The 14,151-nt window shown below is 45.4% G+C and overlaps 1 protein-coding gene across 4 annotated transcripts in view; it reads left to right on the top strand.

Annotated features, from left to right (window-relative positions):
- The window catches only part of PTPRG (protein tyrosine phosphatase receptor type G), a 538,165-nt gene that overhangs the window by 402,485 nt on the left and 121,529 nt on the right, over positions 1-14,151 (top strand). The gene's annotated exons all lie outside the window — the stretch shown is intronic.

The following is a 14,151-nucleotide window of genomic DNA, read 5'->3' as shown; positions in this document are numbered from 1 at the left end:
TGTTTTAAGTAATTAGCAGGAAACTTCTAGCCCTCGTTATTGTATAAAACTTGAACCTGGCCCAGAAAAGTGGAGTAAGACTGTTATGAGGCTTTCAAGTATTATTCAAGCAGCAAAAGCTTTCACCTTTAACACACATTTGTTTGTTTGATAAAATTTATACACTGCTTGATTTTAGGGGGAAACCCCAAAGCAGTTTACAAAAAAACTAAAGCAATAAAATTACTGCTTTAAAAATTACAACTGTGATTTAAAACATAAAGTAAAGGTAAAGGTAAAGGTACCCCTGCCCGTACGGGCCAGTCTTGACAGACTCTGGGGTTGTGCGCCCATCTCACTCAAGAGGCCGGGGGCCAGCGCTGTCCAGAGACACTTCCGGGTCACGTCGCCAGCGTGACAAAGCTGCATCTGGCGAGCCAGAGCCGCACACGGAAATGCCGTTTACCTTCCCGCTAGTAAGCGGTCCCTATTTATCTACTTGCACCCGGGGGTGCTTTCGAACTGCTAGGTTGGCAGGCGCTGGGACCGAGCAGCGGGAGCGCACCCCGCCGCGGGGATTCAAACCGCCGACCTTTCGATCGGCAAGCCCTAGGCACTGAGGCTTTTACCCACAGCGCCACCCGCGTCCCGATTTAAAACATACAGGAAGGTTAAAAACACCATAAAATAGACCGGAACAAATTAAAACTCCCACAAATTTTACGTTTTGACGTACTTACCTTTCCTCCTTTAGTACAGTGGTACCTCGGGTTAAGAACTTAATTCATTCTGGAGGTCTGTTCTTAACCTGAAACCATTCTTAACCTGAGGTACCAACTTAGCTAATGGGGCTCCCCCTTCTGCGCAATTTCCATTCTCCTCCTGAGGTAAAGTTCTTAACCCGAGGTACTATTTCTGGGTTAGCAGAGTCTGTAACCTGAAGCGTCTATAACCCGAGGTACCACTGTATCTCTTGCAACTGTACCTTCAAAATGTTTGCATGGTGTGAGGTTGTGATTATGCCATCTGGCTGTGCTCCTGGTGTAACCAACCTCAACCCTTTGGAGGGAATGCCAGTATAGTGGCCTTCACCCATAGATCCCAAACACATGAATTGCACATCTATTCCCCCCCCCCCCCCCGTGTACGAATTGTGGGGGTTCAGGTTACGCATTTAGGGTTCTATAGCTATGCAGGCATGCCCACCAAAGCATGGAAACTGAGTGTGCCAGAGGTGCAGATCCTGCCCCTCCCAATCAGTATTCCCCCCCATATATACGCAGATCCCAATTACCAAACAAATGCATTCCATGGAAACAATTCGTTAGTCCATGATTTCCATTATTTCCTATGGAAATATTTATAATCAAGAGATTTGCTTGATCTCTTTCCCCATGGTTTCTTCCTGAAATGGCTGCAGCCAACCAGCAAAAGAGAGTCGGGGGGGGGGGGATATTTGTCCAATCTCTTCTGCTCTCTGATTCATCCAATCTCCCTCCTTCCCTGTGTGGTTTCTGTTCACAAATGGCTGCTGCCGATCAGCAAAGCACAAACAGGCAAGGAAATAAGGAAATGGGCAAACGACTAGTCTTTGGATATCTGAATCGGCTGTGTTAATAACGAGGTTTGGGTATAATTATTTACGTGTAGAGAAGTGAATTTTCGCATAGCGAGCGAACGGATAGCAGGACCTGTGTGCGTGCACTTTGAATGTCTGCGCAGGATCTGTACTTCCACTTTCAGGCATTCACTTCTAGTTTACAACAAGTGCTCCAGAAAGCCGATTGTTTAAGCAGTGTCATCAAAACGTCCTCCTGACAGACTGAACATTGCTTTTCAGCTGTCAGAATGTGACCCAGTCACAAAATGGTACCGGTAAGGGATTAATAACCTCCCGAGCAGGAAAAAGGAATGAATTTAACATGTCATTCACTTTCGGGGGTTTTCTTTTTGCCAGAAAGTTATGAACCGAAGCTAGCTGAATCAGAAACCATTTTGAATGTAGGATGAAATATTATCCAGAATAAGCAGGAATGAGGAAAGTGGCAAACTGCTGGATTGTAGGTAGTTGAGCATTAAGGCACAGAGCTTCTTTGTTCCTCTGCCATTTAGCAGTCTCTGCTGCATCTGCTAAGAGGAGTCATCCTAGGGGTACTTGTCTTCCTGATCTGCGCCTTTTGTGCAGAGGAAACTGGCCAGAGTCCATCCTCATCTGTAACCAACCAGCAGCCTTGTGGTTTCTCTACAGTTGGCACAGCTTTCAGAGAGCAGTTGCCTTGGAAGGAAAAGGCTCCATGTTCCATTAGCAGTCCCAGGACCAATCTTGTCATGAAACATTATTGTAATGGATGCACATGAGAGCTAAGGGATGGGACGCCCACAGACAGGCATTGCTTCTCAAAGTGTAACTTCGTGGCCTTGACCTTATATGAAGTTGATTCGTCAGCAGTCGTGGCTTTCTCTTGCAAAGGGCAATTCACCGATGTGAGAGATTTGTGTTAAGTTTGGCAGGCACGCACATTGTGCGCACCATCATGCGAAAGCCATTAGCAGCACATTAGCCGATTGTCTTGGAGTGCATTAATGAATGCTGTGTCACCAGCATCTATAATAGGTGAGGAACAAGGATGTTAATGCCCTGCGCTGCGTTGGTCAAGCTACTCCCAAGTTTATGAGTTCTAACTAAGGAATGACCTTTTTGCATTTATGAAGTTGCCTCATACTGAGGCCAAATCAGTGATCCAGATAGCCCAACATTGCAGCTCTCAAAGACCTCATGTGCAGGCGTTTCTCGGGCATGATACCCAAACAAAGCCATTAAACTGGCCATAGCTCAGTTGTAGAACATCAGTTTGGTATTCAGAAAGTCTCAGGTTCCACCCCATTCGCTCTGCCAAAGGCAAGGGGGGTAACAAAACAGAGCAACAGCTAGAACACCTGAATACATCAATAGCAGTGTTCGTTGTCACAAGAAAGCTGGAAGGTACCAGCTGATTACCAGCAATCTAGGGCAGTGTTTCCCAACCGGTGTTCCGCGGCACACTACTGTGCCGTGAGACATCGGCTGGTGTGCCGTGGGAGGGAGGCGGGCGAGTCGGGCGGCGAGACGCGGGGCGGCGGCGGCGAGCAGCGGCTGCCCAGCGCGGGGCTCTCGCCGTCTGCCTGCCTGGCTGCCTGCCTGACGCGCAAACCCCCGGCGCAGGCGCCCCGCTTGTTGACACGGGAGGGGAGGGGGGAGAGGAAACGCTGCTGGTGTCGCTGCTCCTCGGCGGCGGCTCCTCCTCTCAGCCCGCCCTGCCTATATTTGCACCAATCCCCGCCCACTAAAGCATTCGCGCCTCCCAATGGGAAGCCTTGCCGGGCGGCGGGTGCTGCTGCCTGAGAGTTCTGAAGCCAAGCCCACTTTCCCAGAGACTGGCGGTTCTGAGGGATCCAGGGCAGGGCCGGCGCGCGCGCGCTTCTTGCTGCCCGGGCGCTTGCTCTAATCCCGCCTTCCCTGGGAGGGAGGGATGGCGGTGGCCGCGAGCGTCCGGGGTGGGGCGCGCGCTGGCTCTCCCTGGCGGCCCCCGTGCCTGGCGTTCTATCAGTGCGCCTCCTCTCTCTTTCCCCACCCATCCTCCACGTGCTGCGCTCTAACCCGGAGTTAGAAGCAAATTAGAACACGCCCCCCGTGTGTGGTGTGTTTTTTGTGCTGCTCCTCTTTTTTTAGGGCTTTTTGGCGGCTTTTGGGACGGCGTCGAGGGGTGGCCGCCTCAGCTGCCGCCGTCCCTCAGTCCCTCGCTCTGCTGCCTCCTCCCACCCCGGCAAGGGGGAGGGAAAAAACTTTCACTTTTGTGCGTCCCTCCCGGCGTGACGCTGCGCGCTGACGTCACGGGGCGGGGCTTTAATGGTGGTGTGCCGCGAGATTTTTTTCCGGTAAACAGGTGTGCCGTTGCCCAAAAACGTTTGGGAAACACTGATCTAGGGCATATATTATGAAACAGCCAAAATCTCTGCGTGAGCTAAGTGGACTGAACAAACAACTATGCCTGTGATGTTGTGTTATTTGCTTTTGCAATACCTGGTAGAGGCAGCCGTCCAAAACGGCCTACTTGTCAAGCATTTGAGCACACGGGCAGAAAGTCTATTTAACTGCAATCATAAGCCTGCCTTCTTCCCTCCCCCAAGAGGTGCTGCCTTCTGCAACTGACTTTGTCTTCCCAGACACTTAAAATAAATTCCACCTAATTGATAACCAAAATTTAATCATAGCAGGATACTTCAAGTTTGCATTCAAATAAGGCTGTCTTTTGTCTAAATAAGTTTCCCTGGGTTGATAATTCATATTTCAGTTCAAAATGTTTAAAAATGGAAGACAGGCAGGGCTGGATGAAATGTAGACTACGTATTACAGTGTGTATTTAATATAAAAGTCATGCATTATTCATTTTTGCAATCTGAATAACTTTGAATTTAGCATTCCTGCTCATCTTTCCTTTGATGAACGATTAATTATTAAAATATAATATTGTCAGCATATGGTACAAAAAATCCTTGGAAGTGGAATATGAGCTTCATTCTACTGCTAGTCTTAGATTAAAAGGAAATATATATTCTCCGTGGTCCAGTTCTGCGGTCCAGTATTTAAAATCACAATGTATAATTTTAAGTACTGAGCACAAATTAGCAGTTATACTGATTTTTAGACAGGAACACAAAGAGTTTAACTTACATGCAAACAAAGAGTTACTAGGTGTTAATGAGAATAAAGTATTAGAATGCAAAAAGCGACTGCCAAAGACCTCAGGGAATTCCAGCACAACTGAGTGTTTTTGTTGTTCTTCAATAAATGTATCTTTGTGTCTCATTTTCAGTACAGTCTACACAACTTCACTCAAGATAGTGTTTCTGTTAGCGATCAAATAACACTCGGGCTCAAATATTTTTTATTTTGCTTAAGAAAATGCTATTCTTCTGTAAACGGAACATTCAAGGCTCTGTAGTATTTTGTTAGTGATTGTGTCACTGCAGAGTGTGTCAGGGCTACTGCAGAGGATAGAAATTGTGGGTAGCTAATCTGCGTTCCTCTGATGTTATTGGAATCCAATTCCCATCAGCCCCAGCCAGTATAGCCAGTGATCAAGGATGATGGGAGTTGTAGTTTATCTGGTTAGTCGCTGGTTAGCCACTTCTGATGTAAAGGGTTATACACAAAGAGAGGACCTATGCAAGGATGTGTTGTTGCCACTGTTGGGTTAGGTGAGCCAAAGTGCATGCAAGGAACATCCTGTGGGATTATAGGAAGCTGAAAAGCATGGGAAACATCTTGTTAGGCTCTAGGCAATTAAGGCATCTAATGCAGAAGTGGGGAACCTGCAGCTCAAGGATGAAATTCCATGTGGTTGGGTGGAGGGGAGCCTGGGTGGGCTGTAGGAGTGCAGGAAGTCAAAAAAATGGGGAGATGTAGGCTTGCCATATTTCCAGACACCCCCAAAATTGTTGAGCTTTTTCAAGGAAAACACTGAAAAATATGACCCCACGTAAGAAGGCCACCCGAGAGCCCAATACCCGCCTTGGATCCCCTGCCTTGTCACTTCCCTTGGTCTCTCCGGCTCCCCTTCAAACCTGCTTTCCCTTCCCACTGCTGCCTGCAAGGAGCACAGCCTGTTACGATATGGATGCAATGCGACCGCGAGCAGCAGGTGGCTTGAATGCAAAACATAATGGGAATGTTGGAACTGTTCCGTGGGAACAGAGGGAGGGTCTATTTTCAGTGCAAAGCACCGGAAATAATTCAGAGTGACCTGTACAGGAAGTACAGGAGGAGGAGTTTTGTCTCTCTTCTGTTGGACTCTGATGAGAGCAGACGTGTTTCTCTGTAATGCTGCAAAGACATAAATAAAGGCATGTAAATACATTTCTGTCTCTCTCTTTCCCCCTGCCTGGGGAGGGGGAAGAGCGGTGTGTTCTCTCTCATGTTGAGGAGGATCGCCGATCGAGACCTTGCCTGCATCTGCCGGGGAATACAGACAGGGAGGTCACCAGGAGATCATGCCGGGTGCCTGGAGAGTGGCCAGTTTCTCCTGATTAAGATATGGCAGATTTCCTAACACAGCCAACCTCCTGCAACCATAGAGTTGCCTCAGGCCAGGAGTGGAGGATGGGGGGGGGAGCTCATTCCGCTAGGGCTACAGGCCACCCAACCTCCTTGGATCACAGAGTTCATGGAGAGTGAAAGCGATTCTCTCGCTTCCAGTTTCCGGAATAACACACTTGCAGTCCCACACTGCCTCCCTTTTACCTGCAGGAGACAGTAGTGGGAGCCATCGGACAGGAGCGCTCTCACCTTGTGGCTGGGCAGGCAGGCTCGGAGATGTAAATGGCGGGTCCAGGCCCCTGGGAAAGACACACCAGGTGCTGGCACTGTGGCCGTGGCACTGCGCCGCCGCCAGGTGCTGAAGCACCGCTGCAGCCTAGCATGCCACCTGCACCTTGAAGAAGCAGTTGCCCGACGGGGTGGCTGCACACGGCCAAGCGAGGAAGGCAGTAGCCAGCACCAATAGCAGCGGTGCCAATGGGCAGCTGGAGCCCTCACCATGCGCCCCATTTTAGGCATCCAATTTCTGTACATGTCTGGAATCCAATCCCCATTTTACATGTACATGTCTGGAATCCAATCCCCATTTTAGGCATCCAATTTCTGTACATGTCTGGAATTTTCTGGATGTATGGCAAGCCTAGAGAGATGGAGAGAGATGGAGCCAAAATGCATCAAAGAGGGAAGGGAGAAAAACCCTCTTCCACCCTCTGGCAAAGTGACCTCTTCCTCACCCAGCAGGGAATAATGAGAGAGAAGAGGGGGTATCAGAAATTGAGAGAGAAAGAAAAGGGGATGGTAGGGAGAGAGAAAAGGGGTGCCCACCGCTGTCTCTGGCCTTACCCAACATTAGCATGTGAGTCCTTTCAGATTACCCCAAGGCAATGCCCTTGGCATTAAAAAAAGTTTCCCACAGCCCTGATCTCGTCTCAAGGCAAACTTTCCCCTCTCCCCATCCTCAAATTTCATATATATATATTATATTGCGTTAGTTTTTCATCAAGGTGGCAGTGGTTCTTCTTCATCAGTGGTTCTTCCCTGCACAGTCCCCGTCACTTGCCTAATGTCCAAGCCAGCAGCAACCTTGACCACAGCTCTGAGTGACCACAGCTCTTGTTCTCTGCGAGGAGTATAGCTGGGCGGTTTACCACCTTTAAAAATAAAAGAAGATTCAATATGCAGGCCCGGTAAGAGAAAGGGTGTACAGAACCTACAAAGATTCCAGGACGCTTTCCTTAACTTCTGCTTACCTCACTTAAATGATCTATTTTATGTCCCTCCCTACAGATAGCCTATATGATATATCATAAGGGTGTTTGCATGCTACATTCAACAAGCACACAGTCTTTGTGGCGGTGTACACAAATAGTTTGAGCTTTACAGTTGTGCATTCATTCACATGTAACATCCACTGAGTATACAGTCTTATGCAGCTGTGTACAGATATTTCACACAAGCTCCTATAGATGCACAGAGACAGTGTCTACCTACACTCAGCATAATGTGTGAGCAAGCCTCGTACAATGACAGAGAGGGGCAGGAAGAGGAACCCCGACCTCGTGGGAAAAGCCATGGGAGAGTGAAGGTGTATGATTAATTTAGAACATTTAAAATGCTGAAATAATAAAATCCATACACGTCTTGGTACTACATAAGAAACTAGTCTAGGGCCTCCTTGTAGTGGGGTAAAGATAGAGGTGAGAGCTGCAATCATAGGGAGAGGCAGCAGGAGAAATCCTTCAATAATTTGACCTTGTTTTAGGGAAGGAGGCTGCAGAGGGGAAGCGAAACACCAATAACTGAATAGCAGCTGATTGACTCAGTCATTGGGGCTGTCCTCGGTTTTGTGCAAATAAGAAGGCAATTCTGTGTCTCGTTTTGGGCATCTTGTTTTGAAGCTAGGAGGAGAGTTTATTCTGCCCTCATATCCCCAGAGCAATTCCTTAGCCTGGATTTAATTCAGACATATGCTAACTGCACACTTCTGATTTTATTCCCCCTTTTTAATGATCTCGGTTTGGCAAGATTTGTATGTATACCAATTAGCAGCCTATTTTGAAAATGAAATGAAGGATGAAAAGCACTCGTGCTGCATTTTGCACATTGGGTAAGCACGTCTCCTACATGGAGATTATCTCTCTATAGGAAAACTTTTAATGTGTGAAGTGCCCCTGGGCCACAAGAAGAGAAACGGTACTTTCAGAAGAACCACCTGCATTAGTTACACCTGGGGAGGCTTGAATTTCCTCCCCTTTCCCTTGGCCTAAGCCAAGGAAGCGATGAGAACCATGATGAAAAGATGAATCGCACTAACTCAAAGTGTCCATTCAAATCGAGAAGGCTATAGACACTCAGCAATCAGACACGAAGTGCCTCTGAATAAGGTGATTTCATCTTTAGTTGTCATCTTACTTACTGCCACTGATATAGCCGTTCTACAGGAATTTGCCTAATGGAGGGATGGAATTCTCAAGAAGAAAGAAAGTCCCCACAGTTGATATGAGACAGCAGACACAGTACAGGTGGGGGCCATTTTAGGCATGTCCAATTTATGTGCGACCACTGATAGGCAGGTCCTTTTGGACCTGGAAGAGGGAGAAATGGGGGTGGAACAGGGAGGAGCCAGAATAGGCTTATGCATGCTCCACCAACACACAAGGGGGCCAGGAATGGAACCCCTGCACATCATCTAGTGCAAACCCAGGCCAAGAGGTAAGTGAAACAATCATACACCAACAACACACCTGAGGGTTCTGGAGCCAGCTTTTGGGATAGTGTGTGGATAGTTAATGTTAAGCAGGCACCTTTGCTGTATTATTTTTGATGTCTGCCAAAAAAACGTTTTTGTGTAGGCAAGCCTACCCAGAATTATAATTTTATTATGTATCTTTGTTTGATGCTTTTGAATTCTGGTGCTGGGGGAGCCTCTTGAGAGTCCCATGGACTGCAAGAAGATCCAACCTCTCCATTCTTAAGTAAATCAGCCCTGAGTGCTCACTGGAAGGACAGATCCTGAAGCTGAGGCTCCAAGACTTTGGCCACCTCATGAGAAGAGAAGACTCCCTGGAAAAGACCCTGATGTTGGGAAAGATTGAGGGCGCAAGGAGAAGGGGATGACAGAGGACGCGATGGTTGGAAAGTGTTCTCGAGTCTGACCAAACTGCGGGAGGCAGTGGAAGACAGGAGTGCCTGGCGTGCTCTGTTCCATGGGGTCATGAAGAGTCGGACACGACTAAATGACTAAACAACAATCTTTGTTTTTAATTTGTTGGTTTTATCTATATTTGATAAATTTCATTATGGTTTTAAAGTTTGGTTTTTAAAAATCATTTTCTTGCAAACATTTGTTCAAGAAATATATAACGCACAGAGCCTGAAATTGTTGGAATTTGTATAATTTATATATTCTTCACCGGAGTGTTCTGGACATACCTAAGGATCAATATACTTATCTGAACAAATTGAGCAGTGCTATTCAAGAGACACTATATAGTAATCATCTGAGGAGCTTGCATCAGCTTTTTATGAGCAAGTCTCCACATCCTGTTGATGTCTTCCCCAAATTGTCACAGAACTCATGTCCTGTTTGATAACTTCTACAATCACCAAGTACACACAATCAACACATATTGGCTGGTTTGACAAAGTGGCTAAAATGTTCTGGTTTAGGCAATTAGGAATTTGCATAAGAATCCACCAGGGGAATCAATGAAAAATTTGATCAAACATAGATAGGAATACAAAAAAGTCTTTTAAAAATAAATGTCTGCTCGAAAACAATAAAGCTTGAATATATGAAAAACCAGTGGCAGGAATTAGAACTAGCAGTAATGAAACAGAAGGAAGACAAGTTCTGGGAACTGATGGCTTGGGGTTTAAATGTAGTAAGATCATCACAGGAAGCCTCAATTCATCCCTCTGATTCAATTAAATATTTCTCCAATACATTTGATGGTCATTCTGGACAATCAAATGTACCAAGATTGTATAACTTACCTGGATGGCAACCAGTCTCCTGCAATGAGATAAAAGCCCTTATTTCCTACCCGAAATTTTAAAAAAGCTCCTGGAGAAGATATTCTTCCATCAAAGCTCTATAAGGAATACAGTCTCAAACGCCTTGGCTCCCAAACAAATCAGCTCCCAAACGATCAAAAACCCAGAAGTGAGTGTTCTGGGTTTCAAACATTCTTTTGGAAGCCGAACGTCCGACGGGGCTTCCACGGCTTCCTGCAGCCAATCAGAAACTTTGGTTTCCGAATGTTTCAGAAGTCGAACAGACTTCCGGAACGGATTCCGTTCAACTTTCAAGGTACAACTGTACATAGAATGGTGGGTGCCTATCCTGGCTGGTTTGTTGTTGTTGTTTAGTCGTTTAGTCGTGTCCGACTCTTCGTGACCCCATGGACCAGAGCACGCCAGACACCTCTGTCCTCCACTACTTCCCGCAGTTTGGTCAAACTCATGCTGGTAACCTCGAAAACACTATCCAACCATCTCGTCCTCTGTCGCCCCCTTCTCCTTGTGCCCTCCATCTTTCCCAGCATCAGTGTCTTCTCCAGGGAGTCTTCTCTTCTCATGAGGTGGCCAAAGTACTGGAGCCTCAGCTTCACGATCTGTCCTTCCAGTGAGCACTCAGGGCTGATTTCCTTAAGAATGGATGCGTTTGATCTTCTTGCAGTCCATGGGACTCTCAAGAGTCTTCTCCAGCACCATAATTCAAAAGCATCAATTCTTCGGCGATCAGCCTTCTTTATGGTCCAGCTCTCACTTCCATACATCACTACTGGGAAAACCATGGCTTTAACTAGACGGACCTTTGTTGGCATCCTGGCTGGTTTATTTACCACCTAAACAACATGGGCCAAATGCCCTCTAGATGGAAAATGGGTATCATTTTTCCAATTTATAAAAAAAGGAATAGTTTTTGGCTCCTTCCTATCAACCAGTTAGGTTGTTAGACATTTGCTCAAAGCTATATTCTTGACACATATACTTGATATATCCTTTAAAAATTATCAGACTGGTTGCAAAATAACAGCCTTATTCATGACAAACAAGCGGAATTCAGCGGACACAGTACCATTGATTAATGTTTTACTCCGAACCATATTATAAGGAAATATACAAAGAACATTAAGAATAATCTTTCTGCCGCCTTTATTGATCCTTCTGCTGCATTCCTCTCTGTTAATCAAAACAGACTGTGGGAGAAATTTCAAGTTGCTAACATTGACTGCAGACTTCTGCTATTGATCCAATAATTATGCAGCAATACAGAAATGAGGGTCAGAATAGGTTTAGATGGTGGTGTGACTGATGCTTTTAAAATGTCACGAGGAGTGAAGCCAGGTTGTATTCTGGCTCTCACTCTTTTTAACATTTATATTAATGATTTGGTGCCATATTGTGCCAGTGCAAACTCCCCCTGTCCAGTAATTAGGAACAGAAAGATATCAGTATTGATGTATGCAGATAATTTAGTGCTCTTCTCTTGTTTTCCAAATTGGGCCTCAAAAATCTTATGGGAGGTCTTTCAGTACATACAGTAAACAGGAAAGCCTATCTATAAATTACTCTTAAAACCAAGTTATGGAACAAACTCACTCTTACAGATACCTGGATGTACTCAGGTGAGACTATTGGAAACTTCATATGGAGGCAGTTAAAGTCAAGGCACAAAAAACCATAGGGGCATTGATGAAGTTCTATTACAATAATTGAATCTGCCCGAAAGGTATTTGGTGGCAAAGTGCTTACTCAAATGCTCTATGGTACTCTGTGCTGTTGATATTCCTGATGGTAGAGATCATAGCTTCCCAAAAATGGTGTTGAAATCTGGGGCTCTGATCTAAGCTCCATTAAAGTTTTAGAAACTGTGCAGAGTATATATATTTTCAGAAGCTATACTCTCTACCATCCGGAATATCAGCAAGAACAGACAGCACGCGGTTATTTTAAAAATTGCTACTATGCCTATTGAGCGTATTCCTGTACTGTGCTATATGGAATTGGGTGATAACCAACTCAGGAAAGCAAGTCAAGATGTATTAGACTATTATTGTTTTCCAAAACCGAGCTCTGCTTTGATCTTGAGTAAGTGTCAACTAAGGATCGAATCCAGAAGGGACCTACAACTAATTAGAAATACCGGATTTTCCCCTTGGTATCCTGAGAACAGAGCATTTTAGAGCTTGTTATCTGACCAAACTTTCACTGGTTTTCTTAAGAAATGCCTTTACTGAGCTGCGTTTCCAAGATACCTTCTGCGGTCTTAGATGGTTTTCCCAACAAGGCCAACCTTCCTGTTGATTTTTGTGGTCAACCTCAGGTGGAATAGGTCACTCGTTATCTGTTAGCCTGCCCCTTATACATATTGGCCCGAAAATAAGCCACACCCGGATATAAGACGCACCTTTAAAATTGGAGGGGGGAGAGGGAAAAAAGAGAAAATGCCTGAATATAAGCCACTCCATTCCTTGCTGCATACTTTGGGGGGGGGAGCCACGCTGCGTTGCCGGCGGCCTTTCCCCTTCCTCTCTCTCTCCCATCCTGGCCATGGGTGAGGACGGGGGACCACACACGGGGTGGGCGCTGTTTTGCCGCGCTTCTGGCGCTGTTTGCCCCGCACTCCTGGCTGCGTACCATAAGGTTGTGAATATAAGCCACACTTCAACATTTCACAGTTGGAATTTGGGGGGAAACTGAGGCTTATATTCAGGCCAATACAGTATAGAGGTCCAAGAGATCGCCTTCTGAAATCTTTTTTCACACAAGTAGGCAGGCACACCCTGACAGAAATGGTGACAGTAGTAGCTCTGTAACACATGTGGCCCACTGTGTACCAGCTGCAAAACATATCAGAAAAAGGAGTCAGATTATATCACTATACAGTGGTGCTTCAGGTTACATACGCTTCAGGTTACAGACTCTGCTAACCCAGAAATAGTCCTTCAGGTTAAGAACTTTGCTTCAGGATGAGAACAGAGATCGTGCTCCAGCGGCGCGGCAGCAGCAGGAGGCCCCATTAGCTAAAGTGGTGCTTCAGGTTAAGAACAGTTTCAGGTTGAGAACAGATCTCCGGAACGAATTAAGTACTTAACCTGAGGTACGACTGTAAATTGTTGTAGTGGTGCAGAGGTTTAATCTGAAATCAAGCTGGATTTGTGTTTGTTGATGTCTTCCTCTTATATCATGGATGTTGGCAAATTGAATTTTAAAAAGGCAAAATAGTATTAGAATTGGATCTGTCAGAGGTGCACAAGGGAAACTGTTTTAATGCTCAGAAACTTGGCAAAGTCTTTTTTTTTATATTATGAAATTTTATATTAAGGGTTTATGTTCTGTATTAATTTATGAACTATTTGTTACAGTTTTTTGCAAACCCTTTGGAGGTTTTCCTGATTATGCAGCATATAAATCTTGTTAAATAAATAATCTTTCAGTAAACTGAAAGTTAATTTTCAATAGATAATTACATCTATTGCTTTCCGTTAACACAGGGACCCCAAGGTAATAGCTTGGTAGGTTGAGGCTACCCTTTAAAATGACTAGGTAGCCCTGAATTCCTTTCCACCATGGCTTAATCCTTTTTGAAGCCATTGCGCTAGTGATCATCATGCATTGCACGAAGGAAGACTTAGATTCATCCATTTTTTAACTTGGAAATCTTCCTACAGTATATGCTTCCTAAAGCCTGCTGAACATATTTGATGTTACACTACCTGGAAGAAGAAGAGAAGAAGAAAAAAAGGGGGGGGGAATCTGAAGATTTCATTACACAGGAGGTCAAACAAGATTATCTTGTTGCTCCTTATCTGACTAAATATATAAAAACATCTCCAGAAAGAATCCAGTGAAAGCAGCAAGGCAAAGGAAATAAGCTTGCACAGCATGGGAGAAGTTCCATTGTTGCGAGTCGGAACCAACTCTAGGCATAAAGCACTTAATAAGAACCTTGCTGTTACCTTTTTCATAGCAATAGTAGGGGATTTGGCCAGTTAATCGCAAGAACCGCAGGGGATGCCGGTGAAAGAACAGTGGAGATCTGTTATTGCCAGTGACTGTTCCTTCCCCTTTTTTTTTTTTTTTTTTTT

Source organism: Podarcis muralis, chromosome 2, assembly GCF_964188315.1.
Source record: "Podarcis muralis chromosome 2, rPodMur119.hap1.1, whole genome shotgun sequence".
NCBI lineage: Eukaryota > Metazoa > Chordata > Lepidosauria > Squamata > Lacertidae > Podarcis > Podarcis muralis.
This window is presented reverse-complemented; position numbering and strand designations above follow the sequence as displayed.